Source organism: Pelophylax lessonae, assembly GCF_965119305.1.
Source record: "Pelophylax lessonae genome assembly, chromosome: 13".
NCBI classification, from domain to species: domain Eukaryota; kingdom Metazoa; phylum Chordata; class Amphibia; order Anura; family Ranidae; genus Pelophylax; species Pelophylax lessonae.
In genome coordinates, this window is record NC_138780.1 from 203,695,799 (window position 1) to 203,715,020 (window position 19,222).

Sequence of the window (19,222 nt, forward strand, 5' to 3'; positions counted from 1 at the left end):
TAATAAGTAGATAAATTTCATTAATTTTTAATTTTTTAATTAATTTTTTAATAAATTTCAATTAACATATAAAATTAGATATTATAATAATAAAATTTAATTTTTAATGAGGTTGCGATGTATATTTTTCTTATTTGTATGATTTTTTATGGTTAATGCGCTCAACAAATATATGTCCATATATATGTCTCTTTCAATGTAAACAGGAAGTGAAGCCCGGATCTTGCATTCCGCTATGTATTGAATTTTTATAAAATATGCACTGGTAAATATAGGATGTCGGATGGTAGTGCCAATATACCAATCACGATATCGTTTCCCAGTATATTTTGTGTCATTTCCAACAAAGCATTTGAAATAAATTGATATCCGGATATGACGATCGGTTTTGCCTACTATAAAAGGCTTGTGTAAACAGGAAATTATGTCTTTGAAAACGCCGGACTTACGTCAAGTATTTCCTGTCACGCACGGAGCGGCACGTCACTTCCGGTTGGTTTCTTCCGGCCCGTGGAACGCACGCCGAGCGGCGTAACCACGAGGCGTGTTTTGTATTTGCCTATACGATTTGTTACATTGTAAGTATGTATTTGGCTACCAAGCATAATTAAAGCTTACATATACATACTTCACTATGCATGGCTTTTTCTTCTATTCTAATGGTGGATGCGCAATCGGACCCATGATTATCTAGGGAAAAGCGTATGGAGGAATCCTTTTAAGAATCCTGGTGCCAAGGCTTATGTGCAATATTTCTAAGGCTCCAAATTATTGGCGTTTTGGTGAGTAGGGAACTGAGAGGGGCACCCTTCACTCTTGGAGCACTTTATTGTTTACCAGCACTGGGGCACCTATCTTGGGATTACTATAAGGACTATAATATTTCACTTGATTGTTGATTTCAATATATTTATGGACTTTTTTCACTAATTTTTAGTAATTAATTTTCATATATATTTAAGGTTTTTATTCACTAAATTTCAGCACTTTATTTCTTATCACCATTGAATGCTATTTATTAAGGTTGGTATAACCGTTTACACTATTTATTAGAACAGTGTTTCCCAACTCCGGTCCTCAGGGCACACTAACAGGCCAGATTTTAAGTATTACCTTGGGGAGATGCAGACTAGAATACTGCAATCACTGAGCAGCAAATGATATCACCTGGGATATATTTCAGTTTTCTTGCAAACCTGGCCTGTTAGTGTGCCGTGAGGACCGGAGTTGAAAAACACTGTATTAGAACCTATATTATCACTAGAGTGTTATACATATTTAATTGAAGTACAACATAGGGTTATTTATATTTTAATATTGAGTGCTAGCGCTGCTTAAATTTGTGTTTACCATTTTCCCTAAGCTTTTCTTAGTGTTGCAGCAGCTGCACCTTATATACACGTTTTTAATTTTACACTTTTTCACTTGAAATTTTGATTTCTAAGAGATCATTCATTAGCGCGGGTTTTAAATTAGTTTTTCACAGTCTGAGCCCCAAGTCATGCAGCAGTCTCTTCTTCTTTTTGATGACTCTGTCAGCAGGGTTTCCCAGGGCCATCCACTTAGCCCTGCCCCAGAAGTGGAAGAGATTGAGTGCAGCGATGCCCAACCACTTATTTCTCAAGATGAAACATAGAATGTGTCGGCAGATAAGAACCATTTGGCCCATCTAGTCTGCCCAATATATCTGAATCCTTATGAATAGTCCCTGGCCCTATCTTATATGAAGGATAGCCTTATGCCTATCCCATGCATGCTTAAACTCCTTCACTGTATTTGCAGCTACCACTTCTGCAGGAAGGTTATTCCATGCATCCACTACTCTCTCAGTAAAGTAATACTTCCTCATATTACTTTTAAACCTTTGCCCCTCTAATTTAAAACTGTGTCCTCTTGTGGTAGTTTTTCTTCTTTTGAATATGCTCTCCTCCTTTACCGAGTTGATTCCCTTTATGTATTTAAAAGTTTCTATCATATCCCCTCTGTCTCTTCTTTCTTCCAAGCTATACATGTTAAGGTCCTTTAACCTTTCCTGGTAAGTTTTTTCCTGCAATCCATGTACTAGTTTAGTAGCTCTTCTCTGAACTCTCTCTAGAGTATATATATCCTTCTGGAGATATGGCCTCCAGTACTGCGCACAATACTCCAAGTGAGGTCTCACCAGTGTTCTGTACAGCGGCATAAGCACTTCTCTCTTTCTACTGCTTATACCTCTCCCTATACATCCAAGCATTCTGCTGGCATTTCGTGCTGCTCTATTACATTGTCTTCCCACCTTTAAGTCTTCTGAAATAATTACTCCTAAATCCCTTTCCTCAGATACTGAGGTCAGGACTGTGTCAAATATTCTATATTCTGCCCTTGGGTTTTTACGCCCCAGGTGCATTATCTTGCACTTATCCACATTAAATTTCAGTTGCCAGAGTTCTGACCATTCTTCTAGTTTTCCTAAATCCTTTTCCATTTGGCGTTTCCCTCCAGGAACATCAACCCTGTTACATATCTTTGTGTCATCAGCAAAAAGACAAACCTTACCATCGAGGCCTTTTGTAATATCACTTATGAAGATATTAAACAAAATTGGTCCCAGTACAGATCCCTGAGGTACCCCACTGGTAACCTGAGCTTGTTCTGAATGTTCTCCATTGACTACAACCCTCTGTTGTCTGTCACTCAGCCACTGCCTAATCCACTTCACAATATGGGAGCCCATGCTCAATGACTGCAGTTTATTGATAAGTCTTCTATGTGGGACAGTGTCAAAAGCCTTACTAAAATCTAGATATGCAATGTCTACTGCACCTCCACCGTCTATTATTTTAGTCACCCAGTCAAAAAAATCTGTAAGATTTGTTTGACATGATCTCCCTGAAGTTAACCCATGTTGTTTTTCATCTTGCAATCCATGGGATTTAAGATGTTCCACAATCCTATCCTTTAATAGGGTTTCCATTAATTTGCCTACTATTGATGTCAGACTCACTGGTCTATAGTTGCTCGATTCCTCCCTACTACCTTTCTTGTGAATGGGCACGACATTTGTCAATTTCCAATCTTCCGGGACGACTCCTGTTACTAATGATTGGTTAAATAAATCTGTTAATGGTTTTGCCAGCTCACCACTAAGCTCTTTTAATAATTTTGGGTGTATCTCATCAGGACCCTGTGACTTATTTGTCTTCACTTTAGACAGCAATCTTAGAACGTCTTCCTCTGTAAAGACACATGCATCAAACGATTCATTAGTCATCCTTTCAAGTGGAGGTCCTTCTACTTCTTTTTCTTCTGTAAAAACTGAACAGAAGTATTCATTTAGGCAGTCGGCTAGCCATTTATTCTCTTCTACATACCTTCCGTCCTTTGTTTTTAATTTAGTTATTCCTTGTTTTAATTTCCTTTTTTCATTTATATCTGAAGAATGTCTTATCCCCCTTTTTCATAGACTGAGCTAGTTTTTCTTCTGCCTGTGCTTTAGAAGTTCTTATAACTTGCTTGGCCTCTTTCTGCCTAATCTTGTAGATTTCCTTATCTTCATTGCTCTGGGTTTTTTTATAATTACAAAATGCTAGCTTTTTATTTTTAATGATTTGGGCCACTTCTGCTGAGTACCACAGTGGTCTCTTCCTTTTTTTGCTTTTACTGACAAGTCTAATCCAATTTTCTGTTGCCTTCAATAATGCACCTTTTAAGTAGTCCCATTTCTCCTGGACTCCATGTAATCCGTTCCAGTCTGATAAGGACTCATTTATGACTAATTTCATTTTTGAAAAGTCTGTTTTTCTAAAATCTAAAACTTTTGTTTTTGTGTGGTGTGACTCTTTCACAGTTCTTATATTAAACCACACTGACTGGTGATCACTAGATCCCAAGATTTCGCCTACAAGGACATCATATACCGAATCCCCATTTGTGAATACCAAATCCAAAATGGCTTCCCTCCGGGTTGGCTCCTCAACCACTTGTTGCAGAGACAACCCCAATAGGGAATTTAGAATATCTGTACTCCTGGTAGAACTTGCTATTTTGGTTTTCCAGTTTATATCTGGAAGATTGAAATCTCCCATAATGATAACTTCTCCTTTCATTGTCATTTTAGCTATTTCTTCAACTAGTATTTCATCTAGTTCTTTAACTTGACCAGGTGGTCTATATATCACACCTACACGAGTTACTGCATGATTAGCAAACTGCAATGTAACCCAAACTGACTCTATGTTGGCCTCACCAACTTGTATTAGGTTAGATTTAATGCTATCTTTCACATACAGGGCCACTCCTCCTCCTTTCTTGCCTTCTCTGTCTCTTCTGTATAAAGAGTACCCTGGTATGGTTATGTCCCAGTCATTTCTTTCATTAAACCATGTCTCCGTAACAGCCACTAAATCTACATTCTCAGATGCCATTATTGACACAAGTTCATTGATTTTTTTACCTAAACTGCGAGCATTTGTAGACAGGACTCTGAGCTTATCATTTCTTAACCTCTGTGCTTCTGACCTGTTCTGGCATTGTTTCGGGGGGCAATTGGACTCTTGTATTTCCACTCTTTTGCCCCCCCTTCCTAGTTTATGAGTACATGGAAGGACCATTCTTAGCACGTCTCCGATGATGACGAAAAGCAGGTGCCAACTGCTGCGGCACTCAGAATTGTGGAGACCGACAAGGAGGGCAGGGGTGAAGACTGGGTGGAAGATGATGTGGAGGACGATGAGGTCCTCGACCCCACATGGAATGAAGGTCATGCAGGTGACCTGAGTAGTTTGGAGGAAGAGGCGGTGGTCGCACAGAGCCACCAGCACAGCAGAAGAGGGAGCAGGGTGCAGAAGCGGAGCGGCCGTGCCCTAGACACTACGCCTGCTACTGCCCAATGCAGCAAGGGACCGAGCGCACCAAAGTCAGCTCAAAGGAGTTCTCTAGCGTGGAAGTTCTTCAGACAATGTGCTGATGACACGACATGAGTGGTTTGCACCCTGTGCAATCAGAGCCTAAAGCGAGGCATAAACCTTCTCAACCTGAGCACAACCTGCATGATCAGGCATCTAAGTGCAAAGCACGAGCTGCAGTGGAGTAGACACCTTCAAAACCAAGACAGGTCTCTGGCTCCTCCTGCTTCCTCTTCTGCTGCAGTCTCGGCCTCTTCATCCACCTCTGTAGTGATACTGGCACCTGCCACCCCGCAAACAGACGATCTATTAGCAACACCACCACCTGGGTCACCAACCATCTCCACAATGTCCCGTGGAAGCGTTCAGCTTTCCATCTCCCAAACACTTCAGAGGAAGTACCCCCCTACCCACCCACGATCCCTGGCCCTGAATGCCAGCATTTCAAAATTCTTGGCCATTGAAATGCTGTCATTCCGTCTGGTGGAGACGCACAGTTTTAAAAACCTTATGTCGGTGGTTGTCCCACAGTACGTCGTGCCCAGCCGCCACTACTTTCCCAGGCAAGCCATCCCTTCCCTGCACCAACAAGTGGGGGAAAAAAATCAGGTGTGCACTGCGCAACGCCATCTGTGGCAAGGTCCACCTAACTACCGTGACCAGTAAGCACGGTCAGGGGCGTTATATCTCCCTAACGGCACACTGGGTAAATGCAGTGGCGGATGGGCCTGAGGCGAATAGCAATTTGGCGCATGTCCTTCCACCACCGAGGATTTCAGGGCGCTTCAGTTTGCCTCCTGTTCCTAACTCCTCCTATTCCGCTTCCTCATCCTCTACCGCCTCCTCATCCGGTCAGCGTAACACCTTCACCACCAACTTCAGCACAGCCAGGGGTAAACGACAGCAGGCAGTTTTAAAACTTGCCTGTTTGGGGGAAAAACCACACTCCGCGCAGGAGTTGTGGAGGAGCATGGAACAGCAGACAAATGAGTGGTTGCTGCCAGCGAGCCTCAAGCCCGGCCTGGTGGTGTGCGATAACGGGTGAAATCTCATAGCAGCTCTGGGCCTAGCCGGTTTGACACACATCCCTTGCCTGGCGCATGTGCTGAATTTGGTGGTGCAGAGGTTCCTTAAAAATTACCCCGATATGTCAGAGCTGCTGCAGAAAGTGCGGGCCGTCTTTGCGCACTTTCGGCGTTCTCACCCTGCTGCTGCTCGCCTGTCAGCGCTGCAGTGTAACTTCGGCATTCCCACTCACCGCCTCATATGTGACGTGCCCACAGGGTGGAACTCCACCTTGCACATGCTGGAAAGACTGTGCGAGCAGCAGCAGGCCATAGTGGAGTTTCAGCTGCAGCACGCACGCGTGAGTCGCTCTGCGGAACAGCACCACTTCACCACCAATAACTGGGCCTCCATGCGAGATCTGTGTGCCTTGTTGCGTTGTTTTGAGTACTCCACCAACATGGCCAGTGCCAATGATGCCGTTGTCCGCTTAACTATCCCACTTCTATGCCTTCTTCAAAAAACGATTCGGGCGATGATGGAAGAGGATGTGGCACAGGATGAGGAGGAGGAGGATGAAGAGGTAACATTTCCAAGGCTTTCAGGGCAGTCATTCGCAAGTGGCTCCGAGGGTGGGTTCCTGCACACACAAACGCCAGGGACACAATTGTCCAGCAGGGACACAGTTCTGGAGGATGAGGAGGAGGAGATGGAACCATGTTCACAGCAGGGTGGCACCCAGGCCAGCTCATGGCCATCACTGGTGCGTGGCTGGGGGGATACAGAGGACACAGATGATACACCTCCCACAGAGGACAGCCTTTCGTTGCCTCTGGGCAGCCTGGCACACATGAGCGATTACATGCTGCAGTGTCTCCACAAGGACCGCCGAGTTGCCCACATTCTAACTTGTGCTGATTACTGGGTGGCCACGCTGCTGGATCCTGGTTACAAGGACAACGTACTGTCCTTAATTCACTCACTGGAGCGCGATCGCAAGATGCGCGAGTACAAGCGCACGCTGGTAGACGCAATGCTGCTGGCATTCCCACCTGACAGCGGGGCCACAGTGGGAGCACAAGGCCAAGGCAGAGGAGGAGGAGGAAGAGGTCGCCAATGCAACCAGGGCACCGCCAGCACCTCAGAAGGCAGGGTTAGCATGGCGAAATGTGGAAAAGCTTTGTCAGCACGCCACAACAAACAGCAGCACCAGCAGCTCATATGGAACGTCTTAGCAGGAGGCAGCATTTCACCAACATGGTGGAGCAGTATGTGTGCACATGCCTACATGTAGTGAATGACGGGTATTTAGCACGGCTGGGGGCGTTTTCAAAGACAAGCTCAGCCGCCTGTCCAGAGACAATGTGGACAAGCTCACGTTCATTAAAATGAACCAGGCATGGATCCCACAGGACTTTTCCGTACCTTGTGCAGAATAGAGATGGATACCGACCTTACCCACCCATTTTTATATTTTTGATCTTTCTCACTCTTTTGGGGTGTACCCTAATTTAAAATGACTGAAAAAAAGCAGTGTTGGCTACCTCGTCCCCCTCCACCGCCACTTCCACCTACACCGCCACATCCACCGCCACCTCAACCTCCCTCCTATTCCATTTGGGCCTAGTCCTTCACAGATGAAGAAAATTGTTTTATTTTTCAGTTTTTTTTGTTGTTTTAAGTTATTTCCCTATCCACATTTGTTTGCAGAGCACTTGCCATGCTCTTAACTACATTTTGCTGCAATTTGCAGCACTCTAGCCCTTTCCATTGGTTTTTTAGAGCCATTTTAGTGCCTGAAAGTTTGAGCTTGCCCTTTACGCCTTGGAGGTACTGGCGTGCCTTGCAGCTAGTGTATTATCTGAACGTGTATTTAGAACGGCTGGGGGCGTTATCACAGACAAGCGCAGCCGTCTGTCCAGAGACAATGTGGACAAGCTCACGTTCATTAAAATGAACCAGGCATGGATCCCACAGGACTTTTCCGTACCTTGTGCAGAATAGAGATGGATACCGACCTTACCCACCCATTTTTATATTTTTGATCTTTCTCACTCTTTTGGGGTGTACCCTCATTTAAAATGACTGAAAAAAGTGTTGGCTACCTCGTCCTCCTCCACTGCCGCTTCCACCTACACCGCCCATAGGTGTGCGCAGCCTATTGCATTAGGGTGTGCACCCCAAAGTTTAAATACACATGCATGTGTTTGCCTACATGTATATGGCCCCAGTACATTACTCTCCCTGCTGGCAAAGTGAAATAGAAGTGTGTGGCACTTCTCTTATGGCAGAGCAGGTCCTAGGGAGATCTTTCCCATCTCCTCACTGGCAAACAGAGCGATAATGCTAATGTGCCCTAGGTGATTAGGGTGTTCCCAGGCACACCCGGCACACCCTGTGCGCACGCCTATGACACCGCCACATCCACCACCACCCCAACCTCCCTCCTACTCAATATGGGCCTCGTCCTTCACAGATGAAGAACATTGTTTTATTTTTTTGTTTTTTTTTTTGTTGCTTTTTAAGTTATTTCCCTATCCACATTTGTTTGCAGTGCACTCGCCATGCTCTTAACTACGTTTTGCTGCCATTTGCAGCACTCTAGCCCTTTCCATTGGTGTTTTAGAGCCATTTTAGTGCCTGAAAGTTCGGATCCCCATTGACTTCAATGGGGTTTGGTGTCCGGGTAAAGTTCGGAAAAAGTCCGGGACATCCAGGTGTCCGCTCAACTCTAGTGATGGACGAACATCGGCTGGGGCGGTTTGCGAACGTCAGCTGCAAATTTTCTCAAAAGTACACGAACCGCAAGTTAGCGCGGGCCCATTGACTTTAATGTAAGGCGAACTTTAAAAACCTTTAGGTCATATTTGCAGTCACAAAAGACTTACTAGCTGTGCACAAATAGTCTCAGCACATGGACAATGTCATAACAGAAGTAATGCAAATGGAAAAGTTGCCCTAAAAATTTTTTTTTTTTTTTTTTTTTTACAGCACACATTTTTTTTTTCCCATAAATCAGCCAGAACTGACAGCAGCCGGTAAATACATGTCAAATACATATAGGGTCCATTCACACATCTGTAAAATGGGTCCGCATCCATTCCACAATTTGGTGGAACCTTTACAGACCCATTGATTTTCAATTCCAGTCTGAAAAATGAGGCATTCACAGGATAAAGAAGTATCGGCCATAAAAGGCCCCAAAAATTAGCCCACATGTGTTTACCTGACAGCTAAGAACATTGTATTCTGTGGCTGGAGGTACATTAGGCATTCACAGTATACAGAAGTAAGTGTCGCCTGTATAGGCCCCAAAGATTAGACCACATGGGTTTACCTGACAGCTAAGAAAGTAGTATTTGGTGGCTGAAGGTACATTAGGCATTCACAGGATACAGAAGTAAGTGTCGGCCAGAATAGGCCCCAAAAATTAGACCACGTGGGTTTACCTGACAGCTAAGAACATAGTTTCTCTTACGTCCTCCGACAGTCGCCGCCCACTCATACAGTCTTCACCAATGGGGTATTGACTTTCTTTCCACAGGAGTAGCTAGGCATAAGACTTGTTAGAAACAAAGCATTTACATAGACACACCCATGGGGGCTGTCCCACTGGTCCAATACCCCCCTGCAATCAGCCATCCCAGCTCAGTTTGTCTTCTGCCTAGTTAAGGAGTAGATAGGCTTCCCTGTGCTGGGGCTACAGTCTCAGCCTTCTTCTTCTATTTTATGATGGACATCACTTCCTTCCTTCACTCAGGAGCGACCGACTGCGGTGGTAACACACTTGTGGGGCTCTGTTCTGCTGTCCTTTTGTCTTCCCTTGTTCCCTTGTTCCACAGTCTTTGTAGCGGTGTGCTGTGGGTTCCGCGGCGCGCTTAAAGGGCCAGTACCTTACAAAAAAAACAAACAAAAAAACAAAAAATTTTTTTTTTGCAATGGAATCCCAGGACAGCAAATTTCCTCCAGCCTTGGCGGGGGATTCAGGTTTCTCTGAATCCTCTGCCCTGACTAATTTGTCTGCTGTAGTGGCGACTTTGGTGTCCAAAATGGATGTGCTGATGACTGAACTTGCTGCTAGAAAAAGGCCTAGGATTTATTTTTCTTCTGATCCTGAATGTGACATGGTTGCTGTAGGTAGTGTACCCCTAGAAGGGTCTCGCTCTTCTCAATCTGAGGGGGAGGCGGAGGTTGCAGGGGGTGGATGATTCCCCCCCTGGGACGTCAGAGGAACGCGCAGCTATGGATGCGCTGATTCTTGCCGTGAAAGAAACACTACATTTAGAGGATGAGCCCAATCCTCTGGGCATTGTGTCCTCTTTTGGTACACACAGGTCCCGCAAGACGGCTCAGGTTTTTCCTTGCCCTGCTGAGTTTCATCACACAGTGAATGAGCAATGGCGCAATTTTAAACACACCTTCACGGTGCCAAAAGGTTCCAACTTCTTTACCCTTTTTCGTCTCCTACGGTTTCGCGCTGGTGTGTGGCTCCTCAAGTGGATCACACTGTGGCCAGATTGAACAAGGCTACTCTGGTTCCCACCGAAGATTCTCCGGTATTTAGGGATCCTACGGATAGGAGGCTGGAATCACTTGCCCGCTTTTCTTACATGGTGGCAGGCTCCATGCTAAAGCCTATTTTTGCCTCTGTCATGGTGGCTCAGGTTGTGGCGGATTGGACCAAGGTGATAAGATGCACCCTCATGGCGGATTCTGCCCCCCCCTGCTACCTTGGAGATGGTGGACCAGGTTTATCAAGGGGTCATGTATCTGTGTGATGCAGCCTTAAATGAGGCCCCATTAGCTGCGTGCCTGTCTAGTGTCGCGGTGCTTAACCGTCGACTGATCTGGTTGAAAAGCTGGTCGGCTGACCAGAAATCAAGAAAGACGGTGGCTGACATTCCCTATGTGGGGTCTCGCCTTTTTGGAGACTCCCTGGATGAATTGGGTAAAGGAGTCACTGGGGGCAAGAGCACTCTGTTGCCCCAGAATCCTAAGGGCAAGTTTTTCTGCGGCAAGCGGGGTCCCGCCTTTAAACCAAACCAGGGGTCCTTTCGTGCCTTCAAGACACAGAACAAGGGGAAACCTTTCAAGGGCCAAAGTGGCCAGAGAAAGCCCTGGGCGGGCAAACCTAAATCCAGCCACCCCGGTGCGGCGGCTCAGTCCTCCTCTGCCTGAAGGGACGCCCTCACCAATTTCAGGGGTGGGGGGATGTTTGCGCGGTTTCCTCCAACCTTGGCTGCTCCGAATTCCGGACAGGTGGGTTCAGGAAATCATTCGATCAGGATACCAGATCGAATTCCTTTCACGGCCGGCGGACAGATTCTTTCCCTCAAATCTTCATTTGACCCCAGGGCGGTTACAAGACTTGCATCAAGCGGTACAGGATCTCCTCGCACAGGAGGTAATCGTCCCGGTGCCTCATCGGGACAGATTTCGGGGGTTTTACTCTAATCTGTTCACTGTGCCCAGAAAGGAGGGCAAGGTGCGTCCGATTCTGGACTTAAAAGCTCTGAACCGTTTCGTGCGCATTCGAAAATTCCGCATGGAATCGCTCTGCTCGGTGGTGGCCTCCCTGAGTCCAGGGGAATTCCTGGCCTCTATCGATCTGAAGGATGCATATCTACACATCATCCATTTTTTAGGGTCATCAGAGGTACCTCCGCTTCGCTATTGCGGAGGATCATTATCAGTTTGTGGCGTTACCTTTCGGTCTCGCTTCGGCTCCAAGGGTCATTACCAAAGTGTTGGCGCCTGTTCTGGGCCTGTTGTGGGCACAGGGCATTGCGGTCTTGGGATATCTGCATGTTTTCCTGTTAAGATCGAGTGCCAGTCAGAGCCTGTTGCGCGATCTGTCCACTACGGTCCAGACACTCCAGGAGTTCGGATGGACCATCAACGTTCAGAAGTCAACCTTGTCTCCATCGGTTCGTCTCCCATATTTGGGAATGGTTCTGGACTCTGCTCAAGCAAAGGTGTTCTTACCGGAGGACAAGCTCCGGACCCTGCAGTCCGAGGTCAGGTCCCTCAGGGACAACGAATCCTCGTCACTCAGGACCTGTATGCGGTCCCTGGGGCTGATGATGTCAGCATTCGAGGTGATACCATTTGCACAGTTTCACACGCGATCTCTCCAAGCGGAGATCCTGGCCAGGTGGGACAGACTACCTCAGTCCTTGGAGCAGAGAGTGTCTCTGAGTCGCCAAACCAGAATGGATCTCTTGTGGTGGCTTCAGTCCCTGGCTGTGTCGGAAGGGAAATCCTTCCGGCCGTTACTGTGGACGGTGATTACCACAGATGCCAGCCTGTCGGGCTGGGGTGGCGTCCTGGGCAACCTGTCTGCCCAGGGCACTTGGTCGGAGGAGTAATCCTCCCTTTCTATCAATATATTGGAATTGAGAGCGATCGCCGATCAGGCTGTGCCTGCTCCACTGGTCGGATCGTCTTCAGGGCCATCCTGTATGGGTGCAGACGGACAATGCCACTGCGGTGGCATACATCAATCACCAAGGGGGCGCCAGGAGTTCCCGGGCGGCCCAGGAAGTGACCAGTATTCTGTCTTGGGCCGAGACTCATGTCCCGGCGATATCGGCAGTTCACATTCCGGGTGTAGAGAATTGGCATGCCGATTATCTGAGCCTCCAGACCCTGGACCAGGGGAAATGGTCCCTGCACCCGGAGGTATTTCAAATGCTGTGTGCGAAATGGGGATCCCCGGATGTGGATCTGTTCACATCTCGGCTAAACCACAAGGTGGAAAGGTTCGTGGCAAGAACGCGCGATCCTCTGGCAGACGCCTCGGATGCGCTGGTGGTGCCTTGGCATCAGTATCATCTGATATACGCCTTTCCTCTGATTCTGTTGTCCAGGTTCCTTCGCAGGTAGGCCTCGGAACAAACACTGGTGATTCTGGTAGCGCCGGACTGGCCACGCCAGTCCTGGTACGCAGACATCGTTCACCTGGCCGTCGAGCCTCCATGGCGGCTGCCAATGCGAGAAGATCTGCTGTCTCAGGGACCGATCTTCCATCCTGCTTTACAGTCGCTGGCTTTAACGGCATGGCTGTTGAAAGCCAGGTCCTGAGAGACAGGGGTCTCTCCTCAGAGGTCATTCCTACCCTAATCAAGGCTAGAAAAGCCTCATCTGGTAAGATTTATTACCGTACATGGAAAGCTTATTTTGCCTGGTGTGAGTCCAGGGGCTTCTCTCCTCATTCATACTCAGTGACGAGAGTGTTGGCTTTCCTCCAGTCTGGTGTGGACCAGCGCCTTGTGTTGGCCACGATTAAGGGCCAGGTACCTGCACTGGCTGTTCTTTTCCAGCGCCCTGTGGCGTCTCATTCTTTGATTTGCACCATCATTCAGGTAAAGCGTCACTTGGTCCCTCCTAGAAGGGAGCCCTTACCTCCATGGGACTTGAACTTGGTTCTGTCCGTGTTACAACGTTCCCCGTTTGAAAAAATCAGGGAAATTTCATTACCTCTGCTGTCTAAAAACGTTGCCTTTCTGGTAGCGATCACTTCGGCTTGCAGAATGTTGGAGTTGGCGGCGTTGTCTTGCCTCTCCCCTTACCTGGTGGTTCATAGGGATAAGGTGGTCTTGCGACCTAACCCGTCCTTTCTTCCAAAGGTGGTTTCGGATTTTCACCTTAATGAGGACATTGTTTTACCTTCACTTTGTGCGAATCCTAAGCATCCTAAGGAGGTTGCCTTGTATTCTTTGGATGTTGTCAGAGCGATCAGGGTTTACATGTCGACGACTGAATCCTTTTGAAAATCGGATTCCCTCTTTGTCCTTCCTGAGGGACCTCGGAAGGGTATGGCTGCGTCTGCGGCGACCATTTCAAGATGGATCAGACAGACAATTGTCCAGGCTTATTCCTTGAAGGAACGAGTACCGCCCTTCCCTGTCAAGGCGCACTCTACCAGATCGATGAGTGCGTCCTGGGCTTTCCGGCATCATGCCTCGGTGGTCCAGGTGTGCAAGGCTGCGACTTGGTCGTCAGTGCACACCTTTTCCAAATTCTACAAAATTGATGTTCTGGCATCAGCTGATGCCTCCTTTGGCCGCAAAGTTCTCTGTGCGGCAGTACCGTAGGGGTCCCTAGTTTTGTTGTGGGTCCCTGGCTGTTGGGGTTGTTTACCCCCTTGATTGTTTGCTTTCCTGGGTTGTTGCTCCTGTTGAGCTTTCTTGTTGCCCAGAAGGTTCCCTTGCTGTTCATGTAAGGTTCCTTTCTCTGATGAGGGTACTGCGTTGCCTTTTCTGACGGTTGCGTTTCCCACCCCTCATGTCTACACTGCTTTGGGACATCCCCATTGGTGAGGACTGTATGAGTGGGCGGCGACTGTCGGAGGACGTAAGAGAAAACAGAATTTTTGTAAAATCTTACCGTAAAATTCCTTTCTCTGAGTCCTCCGACAGTCGCCACCCTCGCCCCTCTTTTGGGGTTCTTATACACTTAACTGCTTGCTACCAAACTGAGCTGGGATGGCTGATTGCAGGGGGGTATTGGACCAGTGGGACAGCCCCCATGGGTGTGTCTATGTAAATGCTTTGTTTCTAACAAGTCTTATGCCCAGCTACTCCTGTGGAGAGGAAGTCAATACCCCATTGGTGAAGACTGTATGAGTGGGTGGCGACTGTCGGAGGACTCAGAGAAAGGAATTTTACGGTAAGATTTTACAAAAATTCCGTTATTTGGTGGCTGGAGGTACATTAGGCATTCACAGGATACAGAAGTACGTGTCGGTCAGTATAGGCCCCAAAAATTAGACCACATGGGTTTACCTGAGAGCTAAGAACATAGTATTTGGTGGCTGGAGGTACATTAGGCATTCACAGGATACAGAAGTAAGTGTTGGCCAGTACTGGCCCCATAAATAGCCCACATGGGTTTACCTGACAGCTAAGAACGTAGTATTCAGGGACGATCCCAGGCGGGTGCTTAGGGTGCAGTGCGCCCAGGCGCCGCCTGGTGGGGGGCGCACTATCCTCTCCCGACCGCAAGTCTCTCACTGCAGCCTCGGAGCTGCCTGCTATATCCTTTGTAGTTGTGAGCTGAGGGGAGGGGCAACAGTGGGGGAGGCAAATTGACACCCACATTTTTTTCTAGCAGTTTTGTGTGCAGGGCCGCTTCTATTAGTGCACATAAGTCAGGGGCGCCGGAGGTGCCCCCTCCTCATTGTCCGGGTTAGGGACAGCAGAAGGAAAGGGGACTTCTGGACCGACAAGCTCCATGTCTCCCCCCCCGTCCAGGCGGGCAGATGGTGCATCCCAGTGAGCTGGGACACAAAGCAGCATCAGCAGATGGGCTGTCTTTGGAGCCTGGCCGGGGGGCGGAGACTAAAGGTCAGCTGGCTCGTGAGGGCTGATTGTGGAGGGCTGGAGCTGATCTCGGCAGAGGTGTCACTGCTGCTAGTGTCAGACACCACAGAGCCAAAGTGAGTACAACTCATAGGCGTGCACACACTTATCATCTCATGAACATTACATACTTGCCCACAGCAGTGACTGTCCCACTACAGCTCTCAAACTCTTTTTTTCTATCTTCCCCAGAAATCTCCTGTAAATTCCATCTGTGCCCTGATTTTCTTAGATTCCCTCCATCTCAGTGTCTGCTCAGAGAACCTGGAGGTAGTGCAATTCTATGAACACTACATATTTGGAGAAAATCTGTTATTTTGAATTTACACAGTTTAGCTTTTTTTTTTGCACACAAGCGCAGGTGTGGTTTTTATGCACCACATGTAGGGCTGCCCATTCATTTCAATGGGCTGCCCTACTCATGAGCAACATGGAAAAGAAGTCCCTTCCCCATCCCCCACCAGCACTGCCACTGATCCCACTGTCATATACTACCCTAGCCTGTCCGTATACTACCCTACCTAGCCTGTCCGTATACTACCCTACCTAGCCTGTCCGTATACTACCCTACCTAGCCTGTCCGTATACTACCCTACCTAGCCTGTCCGTATACTACCCTATCTAGCCTGTCCGTATACTACCCTACCTAGCCTGTCCATATGCTACCCATTATGGAAGTGTATGTGTAGTGTACTACATTACATGGTCTAAGGCTCGGTTTCCACTAGTGCGACTTGTGGTGCGACTTGACACATGTCAAGTCGCACAGCAAGTCAAAAGCCATTGTTTTCAATGTGGCCCGTTTCCACTGCCGCGTCTTGAGTTGCGGCGACTTCAAAAGTAGTTTGTGCACTACTTTTGAGCCGTTTTCAGTGCGACTTCCCTCTATAATGAGGGACAAGTCTCACTGAAAGCCGCAAACAACTTAAGCTATGAAGTCACGCTAGAATTAGCACGACTTCGTAGCCACACTAGTGGAAACCGAGCCTGACTGTAACTTAGACTGAAGTTTAATGCATAGTAAAACGTTTTAGGCTTATGGAAGTGTATGTGTACTAATAATGCGCATTGTGCCACACATTCAAGAGCATATGGGGGGGGGCAGCAATTTTTATTTTGCCTAGGGCGCCAAAAATCCTTGCACCAGCCCTGGAGAGGAGGAGCCATACAGAGGAAGCAGCAGCTCTCTACTGCAGCCGCCTGCTTTCTCTGTACGGCTCCTCCTCTCACAGGTGGAGTGCATTTGATATCACTCCGCCTGTGAGCCGGGACTATGGAGGCGCCGTTCTCACAGTGACAGCCGCAGCCCCGCTGAGATATCACACAAGAGCTTTACACCACAGAGCCCAGCATACCACAGAGCCCAGCATACCACAGAGCCCAGCATACCACAGAGCCCAGCATACCACAGAGCCCAACATACCACAGAGCCCAACATACCACAGAGCCCAACATACCATTTTTCTATTGTTCGGTGACACTCTAATGTAGTCTCTCATCGGGGATGGAGGGGACTCTTTCTATCAGAGACTCTCCAATAGGCACAGAGAGGGCCTCTGTAAGATAAACCCCCCTCCAGGTCCCATTAGACTCTGTTGTAGTCTCTAATGGGGCCTGGTGGGGGGTCTTTCTAACATAGACTTTAAAATGCACACAGAGATGACCTCTGTTCGAGAGACCCCCCTCCAGGTCCCATGATACAACCCCATTGTAGTCTCTAATGGGGCCTGGTGGAGGCTCTTTCTAACAGACTTTCTAACAGAGGCCCTCTCTGTGTTCCTTGGAGAGACCCCCTCCAGGTCCCATTAGGAAAGGGGAGGAGTTAGTAAGATGACCACACCCACACGGGGGGCGCCATAAATATTTCTGCATCCAGGCGTCTGTTACCCTAGGATCGGCCCTGGTAGTATTTGATGGCTGAAGGTACATTAGGCATTCACAGGATACAGAAGTAAGTGTTGGCCTGTATAGGCTCCAAAAATTAGCCCACATGGGTTTACCTGACAGCTAAGAATGTAGTATTTGGTGGCTGGAGGTACATTAGGCATTCACAGGATAAAGAAGTAAGTGTTGGCCAGTAAAGGCCCCCAAAAATTAGCCATTCAATGGACATGAAATGCCTTTTATGCTGCTGTATTTAGCGAAGCCAAGGACCAGGAATTGTTGTGGGTGGATGGCGGTCTGGTGGATATTTGTGGCCTGGCATGAGGAATTTCAATGAAACATGGTCTACTGGTCACATGTGTTGAATTCCTCAGAGATCCATGCCTCATTCATTTTTATAAATGTGAGGTACTCTACACTGTCATGAGCTAGGCGAGTACGCTTATCGGTCATGATCCCCCCTGCTGCGCTTAACGTCCATTCGGAAAGGACTCTGGACGGGGGGGCAAGCCAACATTTCCATTGCAAATTGTGCAATCTCTGGACCGAGGTCAAGCCTACCCACCCAGTAGTCTAGGGGTTCATCACTCCTCAGAACATCCACATCGGCCATTAACCCGATGTAGTCTGACACCTTTTTTTACGCTCCAACGTTTGAGCCACAGAAGCCTGCCTTTTTCCAGAACAACATGACGACGGCATCATGGAAGGTGGAGTGGAGGACAACTGTGAGGAGACAGGAGAAGGATAAGGAGAAGAGGCTGGATGGTGAGAGCCTGGAGTATGGCTTTGTGGGTTCTGACGGTGTTGCTCCCACTGGGCTCGGTGATGGGATTTCAGGTGCCTTCTTAAGGCGGTGGTCCCTAGGTGAACGTTGGGCTTACCGCGACTTATGCGTTGACTGCAAAGGCTGCAGATGGCAACACTGTTGTCAGCAACGGACACATTAAAAAAAGCCCACACTGCAGAGCCATGTGACGGCATCCTGGGAGTGCCAGATGTGACTGTACATGGTTGATGGCTCGCTCCTGATACATTTGCAGTCTGCTTTCTACCTATTGTGCAAAGTTCTGCCTGCCTCTTCTCCCTATCTGCCAGTCCGTGAGTCCGCCAGTTCTTCAAATAATTGGCCAGTAACTGTTGTCACTGTGTGTAGCACAGTTAACACAGCAAAAGAGGCCAAATTTTTGCAGGACTAAAATAAAACCTTAGAAAAGTATACTGTTAAATAACACCTCACTTCAATCTTTGGTATTGGGGGGCCACAGGTTTATCACATCAGTTCTACAAATAATTGGCCAGTAACTGTTGTCACTGTGTGTAGCACAGTTAACACAGCAAAAGTGGCCAAATTTTTGCAAGACTAAAATACAATCTTAGAAAATTATACTGTTAAATAACACCCCACTTTAATATGTGGTATTGGGGGGGGGGGGGCACTGGTCTATCACACCAGTTGTTCAAAAAATTGGCCAGTGAGTTTGGCACTGTGTGTACCAGACTTAACTCAGCAAAAGAGGCAATATTGTTGCAGGACACAAATACACTTGTAAAAGTTTACTCAGATAACACTCCACTTCAATATGTGGTATTGGGGGGCCACTGGTCTATCACACCAGTTGTTCAAAAAATTGGCCAGTGAGTTTGGCACTGTGTGTACCAGACTTAACTCAGCAAAAGAGGCAATATTGTTGCAGGACACAAATACACTTGTAAAAGTTTACTCAAATAACACCCCACCTCAATATGTGGTATTGGTGGGCCATTGGTGTATCACACCAGTTCAAAAAATTGGCCAGTGAGTTTGGCACTGTGTGTACCAGACTTAACTCAGCAATAGAGGCAATATTGTTGCAGGACACAAATACACTTGTAAAAGTATACTCAGATAACCCCCCGCTTCAATCTGTGGTATTGGGGGCCACAGGTTTATTACAACAGTTCTACAAGTAATTGGCCAGTAACTGTTGTCACTGTTTGTAGCACAGTTTACACAGCAAGAGGCCAAATTTTTGCAGGACTAAAATACACTCTTAGAAAATTATACTGTTAAATAACACCCCACTTCAATATGTGGTATTGGGGGGG

The 19,222-nt window shown here is 47.5% G+C and overlaps 2 protein-coding genes across 2 annotated transcripts in view; one reads left to right on the plus strand and one right to left on the minus strand.

Annotated features, from left to right (window-relative positions):
* The window catches only part of LOC309569498 (NACHT, LRR and PYD domains-containing protein 12-like), a 1,417,729-nt gene that overhangs the window by 841,634 nt on the left and 556,873 nt on the right, over positions 1 to 19,222 (minus strand). The gene's annotated exons all lie outside the window — the stretch shown is intronic.
* The window catches only part of LOC309569499 (NACHT, LRR and PYD domains-containing protein 12-like), a 362,685-nt gene that overhangs the window by 165,629 nt on the left and 177,834 nt on the right, over positions 1 to 19,222 (plus strand). The gene's annotated exons all lie outside the window — the stretch shown is intronic.